This window comes from Mus pahari, chromosome X (genome assembly GCF_900095145.1).
Source record: "Mus pahari chromosome X, PAHARI_EIJ_v1.1, whole genome shotgun sequence".
NCBI classification, from domain to species: domain Eukaryota; kingdom Metazoa; phylum Chordata; class Mammalia; order Rodentia; family Muridae; genus Mus; species Mus pahari.
The window spans coordinates 141,709,321-141,715,743 of NC_034613.1; positions in this window are offsets into that span (position 1 = coordinate 141,709,321).

Here is a 6,423-nt window from a genome sequence, read left to right on the forward strand (position 1 = left end):
AAAAAAAAACACACACACACTCAAAAAGTCCCTTTTGTGTTATCCAAATACTCCTGGGCATGGAACCTGCCCTGGAATGTAGTCAATATTTATAGTGACTTTACACTGGAGACCATTCATTTTAGGGTCCAAATTTTATACATGCACACCAGCACCCAACACTACAATACTAGAAAACAACTTCCAACACATGAAACTTTGGGAGACTATCTGTTAGCCACTAAGCAAGGCAAGCATCCTAGGGGGGACATCCTATGCTAATGCATTTTAAAACACCCTTTTCTTCTTTTCAGCTGAAAACTATTCAGCAGAAGCTAAGCACACCCAAAGGCTCCATGACCTTCAGCTGAGCATGTACAAAATGCACCTATCTTTCCTTCCTCAATGTACTTTAAACTGAGACTGTTCAAGAAGGTGTGTTCATCTTCAAACTTCTTTCCAATTTGAATATGTATGGACTGCCCCTGTAAAAATCGCCTCACTGCCTTTGTTCAAGGGGGGGGGGCATTGTATTGTAAATAGCTACCATTCTATTCACATCTACTGAAGGTAACACATTTCTCTCCATTTCTTCATTTCTTAGTTATGCTGTGAACCCATTACATTTGATTACACATACTGAAGCATTATGTAAATGTGTATATAAATATGAACAAAGACAAAGCCAAACTTTGCAAAAGGTGAGGCAAATTTTGTTGTTGTTACTTTAGTGATCTGTGGAGACTTAATACTTTAAATCATATTTTCCTCAATATTGTTTTTTTTTTTTAAAAAAAAAAAACCTAAACAGTCCTAGTGCCAATGAGAAGACTCAGAGACTAGAGGTGTTTGCTGAAAATTCTGATGACATGAGTTTCATCCCTGAGACTCATATAGTAGAAGAGAAATTATTCCAGCAACTTGTGACATGTGCGCGTGTGTCACACACACACACACACACACACACACACACACACTAAATAAGTAAATGTTTCCTTTTAGTCTCAAATATTTTTCTTGGAAGATGAACTATAGAAAGCAATGTAAAATAAAGATGATGTTTATGTATTACACTGAGGCAGACCTGGTAGCTCACACCTGTAATCCCTGATTTTGAGAACAGGTCAGGGGAGGGGGCTGTTTTTGAGAGTTCGAGATCACTTGGGATTACAGGGTGTGCACCTGTTGTAGAAAAACAAAACCAAACCAAAACAAAGAAATGGCAACAATAAAAAAAGCAAAATGTAATGAAAAAAAAAGTTCTGCCTGTCATCCCTCAGTCAGCATCATAAGATGAAATTGGAGAGTAAAACGTTGTTCCCAGGAACAACTGCTTAGAATGGCTAGAGCCAAGGGAATCCTGGTTAGAAACTTCATAACAGCTTTCTCAAGCCACCACAGAGGAATTGCAAACATCCAAGATAACTTGGCGAACAACATGTTCAGAATGTTCGGAATACTCATAAAGTCATTTCCTTAAATTACTACAATTTGCATGAGAATTCTCCATGCAAATATTTGTGGTACTTTCTACCACAGATGTATTTTAAATTTCGTTTTGAAATATTCTTAATTGACTTAGTAATTCCCTGGAGTGTCTCTTTTCAGGATTCTATATATTACTTGATTACTGGCTCAGAATCTAACCAATGCTAAAGAATTTGTAATTGTTTTTTTTTTTTTGTACTTTTAACTTTTTTCTGATGAGAAATATCTTTAAATTTCAGAGGAATTTTTTGAAATGTGCATGGCCCAGTGGTAGGCATTATTCTGCTTAATTTAAAAAGAAATAAAAGAGATCCTTCGGGGACCAGGAGAGAGGCAGGATTTGAAAAAGACAAAAGCAAACAAAATGGCAAGATCAAATTGCTAACATGGCTCATTTTGACGATGTGAACAGTCTTTAGTTTTTTGTTGTTGCTGTTGTTGTTCTCATTGCTGTTTGTTTTTTATTTTACTGAAGAGTGGCATCCGGACTAATATGGGAAAGTAAGGAAAACTTCTATACCTACTCCTTTTGCATGGTTCCTTGGGCAGGGGTGGGGGAGTTGTTTGCCTTAGAGAAAAATGAAAGAACAAATCAAGATCTTCCCAGTCCATTGAATGTGTTTGAGCTCTTCCTTCCCTCCATCCTTCCTTCCCTCCCTCCATCCTTCCTTCCTTGCCTGCTTGCTTCCTTGCTTCCTTCTTTCTTTTGCTCTTTCTCTTGACTCCATTGTGTAAACAACTTAGGGGATAGGGGCACTTGAGTGAGTTGGTACTGGAAGATGCACAAGAGGATTCCTCCTCTGTTTCCAAGCAAAGAACACCAGGGCTACCTTGAGAAGACTGAACAGACAGGCTCACTTTCCCCATGTTCTTTGCCCTGACAGGTCAACTTCCCACTTCCCTGTCCATCTTTACTCTGTCCCTGATTTAAAGCATTTGTGGAACAGAACAACCTCAGTTTTAGTGTGAGGACAGAGCAGTAAATGTGGAGAGAGAGAACACAATCAGAGTAGAGGATGATGGGGTGGGGGGTGTATGGTGTTCTGTAAAGATTACTTAAGGGTCTTCAGAAGCCAGAGAGCTCCTGTATCAGACAGCTCCTGTATCAGACAGCTCTTATTTAGGCCAGTACAGCCTTGCCTGATAAGGGAATATCCTTCTCATTCCTCTGTCATTTCTCTAGTATAGAGAATAGTATAGTATGAGAAGAAATCTCCCTTATATCTTGTGAGTCTTCTAAATGTGTTTACAATTAGTTCTGGAAATATCTCTAAAACCAGTTATCAAAGCCAAAAATAGGAAAAAGCTGTTATGAAATTTCTAACTGGGATTAGGGATGATTAAAATATAAGGAATAAAATTTAATAGCAAATAATAACAATCTAGAGATCTAGACAGAGTAATATAATGCTGTCAGATAGCTCTTTTTGTTTGAATGGGTAGTAAGAATTTATTTGCTGATGGCCCATAAAACCATAAAGAGTATTTGGAAGTCCAGGTAGATACTTGCTTACCCTAGTTGGATTCACAAAATAATACCAAAGGCCCATGGAATTTTAGCCATTCGGGGTGACAACAGCATTGGTAGATTCTTACCTAGGAAAACACGTACATACACACACACACACACACACACACACACACACACACACACTATTTCCTAGCCACAATGATGAGGTAATTTCAGAACACTTGAGTAATGATGTCATATTATAGTCCTTAAAGAAACTAACCTCCTGATTGGACCCATAAAAATGAGTATGCTGCTGTCACATTTAGTTTCAAGATCAATTGTGAATTCATATTGAGTATTAGTCAAGATCCTCCTCCCCCCCCCTTTTTTTTTTACAAAATTCTAAAATCAAAATGGAGTGATCATATACAAAAAGAAGACTTGTTCATTAAACTAACTAAAAAGGGTTCTTGGAGTAATTTACAGAGCTTAATCAGAAGATACAAAACAACTAGGAGACAGATTAATGATAAAACTAACTTGCTTTCTACTCATCATAGTTCTTAGTTGGGATTGACATCAGAACAAATGACAGATCATGAAGAGGAAACAGAAATGTTATTAACACCGTTATCTTAGGGTTACTATTGCTTTCATGAAACACCATGAATAAAGAAAATGATGTGGGAAGGAAAGGATTTATTTGGTTTATACTTCCACATCATAGTCCACCACTGCTTTCAGTCAGGACCGAAACTCAAACACGGTTAGAACCTTTCTTATAGAACCCAGGACCACCAGTCCATGGATATCACCACTCACAATAGGTTGGGACCACCCCCATAAATCACTAACTAAGAAAATGTCCTATAGGCTTGCCTACAACCCAAACTAATGGAGGCATTTCCCACTCCAAGACAGGGTTTCTCCATGTAACAGCCCCAGCTGTCCTGGAACTCACTCTGTAGACCAGGCTGGCCTCAAACTCACGGAGATCCACCTGTGGATGCATCTTCTCAATTAAAGTTCAGCTTGTGTCAAGCTGACATAAAACGAATATGCGCCTCATATATAAATAGAATGTTCAGAAAAGCAAATAAATATCTAAGAAGTGGCTTTAAATTCATGCTTAAATATCATACTCCACAAGTGTAGGGAAAAGATAGTCATGATGGGGTGATCAAGAAAAAGGAGTAAAGAAGAGCAGGGTTTGTTATGAGAGTTAAGTCAGCACTTTCTCCAGGGAAAAACTCCAGTGAATTGAAGTCATCCTTCTCTTTCTGGTACAGAGAGTACCAAAAATTCTTGCTAATGCAGATTTCCTTTAGATTCCCCTCATAAAAAGTGTAACTTCTACTGTTTTCTGATCTTCTCCTGTGTCTGCAGTTTGAAATAATCCTTATGCTAAAAAGATATATCTGAAGTGTGCATATTCTATATTTTCCTATAACTGCAAATTTTTGGATTCATTTATTTTTATTGCATGTATATAAGTGTCTGCATATATATGTGTGCACCATGTGAGTATAGTACTTATAGAGGCCAGCAGATGGCACCATATTTCCCTGAAACTGGAGTTCCAGATGGTGATGAGCTGCTTTGTAAGTGGTGGAAAGTGAACATGGGTCCTCTGCAAGAGTAATAAAACTTGTTTCTAACATCTTAACCATCTTTTTAGTAGTATTTGAAATTATATAGATGTAGTCTTCTACAGAAGCTTATGTTTGTAATCACTGGGGATGATGAAGCAAAACCAAACGGATCCTATTGGAGAACTGAGAAGAATTTAGAAGCCCAGAAGCATAGGCCAGAACCAGAAAGATACAGATATTTCATCTATTGGTCCTTCATCATTGTTGATCTCAGCCTTTTCTTGTATATTGACATCATTGTCTCCTACTATAGATTCTACATGTTTTAAGCATGGTAAATTAAACAGCATTTCAACATTTCTTGGTATATATCGCAACAAAACATCAAATTCTATCAGTATGTACAGAATGGAGCAGAAGTTTTACATTGGAAAAAATAAAGGAAGATATGAAAGGACCAGGGGCAGATAAAAATAGTTACCTGAGTTTTTACACATCTCCCACCCCCCTCCATCCTACTATCAAAGAATGCATTGTTCCTGAGGACAAGACACATTAACTACCATCGACAATGGAGTTAAAATTTCTATCAGGTGACATCAGCTATTAATACAGTCAGACTCTGGAGTGTTGAAGGGATAAGCTGAGGCTCCTGGCAAAATCATCACAAAGCTTATTATCTTGATGGACACCAGAATGGCAGTGGAGGTACAGAAACCTAGAAATGGAAAGTGCACAGTGCATGGAGAGCATCCTCCCAGTCCGTTCGATTATTGATGAGGAATCTGGGGCTCTGGGGAAAAGTACTGTGTCAAGACACTTTCCTGGGCTTGCCAGGAAAATGGAGAAGATCGGAACATAGATCTTTTGCCACTCAGCCTGGATTTCTTCCCTCTGGGGAAGTAAGAAGGCACATTTTCCACTTTCAAAATGAAAGAACTCAGAGCAAGATATTGAGATGTGTGCCTATGATCCCAGAATCCAGGAGGTTGGAGCAGGGAGACAGCTATGGATTTCATGCCTGTGCTACAGACTTAAGATTATACCTCACAAAAATAAATAAATAATATAATATAATATAAAATGAAGCAAAGAGGAATGTAGAACATTACCTTTCTTTATGAAAACTTTTTTGTTAGCCCCAGAAAATGTCATTCTTTCAGCATGACACCGACTGCATATGCCTTCGGAGTTGAGCTAAATACACCAAAGGAGTCCCTTTCCGTCATGGAAGTTCGCTTTACTCAAAGTATAGAAACGAAGAGTGTTACTGTTAGGGTAGCAGGGGAGGAGGTGCTGTTTGGAAAGAAAGATGCTATGACCAGAAGAAGTTTATCTAATTTTAAAGTAGCATAAATTTTTAAATGTCCAAACCCCACAATGCTTTATTTATCTACTGGCTTTCTCATAACTATTTTTTTTGCAAGAGAAAAAGTACATAGCAGATTTAAATCATGGGACAAAGGGTACACATTGGAAAAGGCAAGGCTAAAAAATATTGCTCTTCTCCAACAAGGAAGGGTAACTGAGGGCAGGGTATGGCAGGCAGAAGTATTTGTTTTCCCACAAACTTCAGAAAGATTCATCATAGATTGATTTCTTTTAATACAGATTTTTAGAGAAAGTTTTTTTGTTTTATAAAAAGACAAGTTTTAATATCGCAGGCATGATTTCTGACATAGAGAACTTAGTTTGAAGTTAATATTGGTCCAATTTACACTCATGTCAATCACAAGGACTGCTTAGTTCAGCTCAATGAATGCATATATTTAAGGCTTCCTCCGCAAGCAAGGCCTTTTGAGGATAAAAAGATAAGGCCACTCATGCCCCAGACCATTGTATATTAACTTTCAGGTGGAGTAGGAAGAGAGGAAGAGGCAAAAATCATAACCATAATCATCTACCTTCATA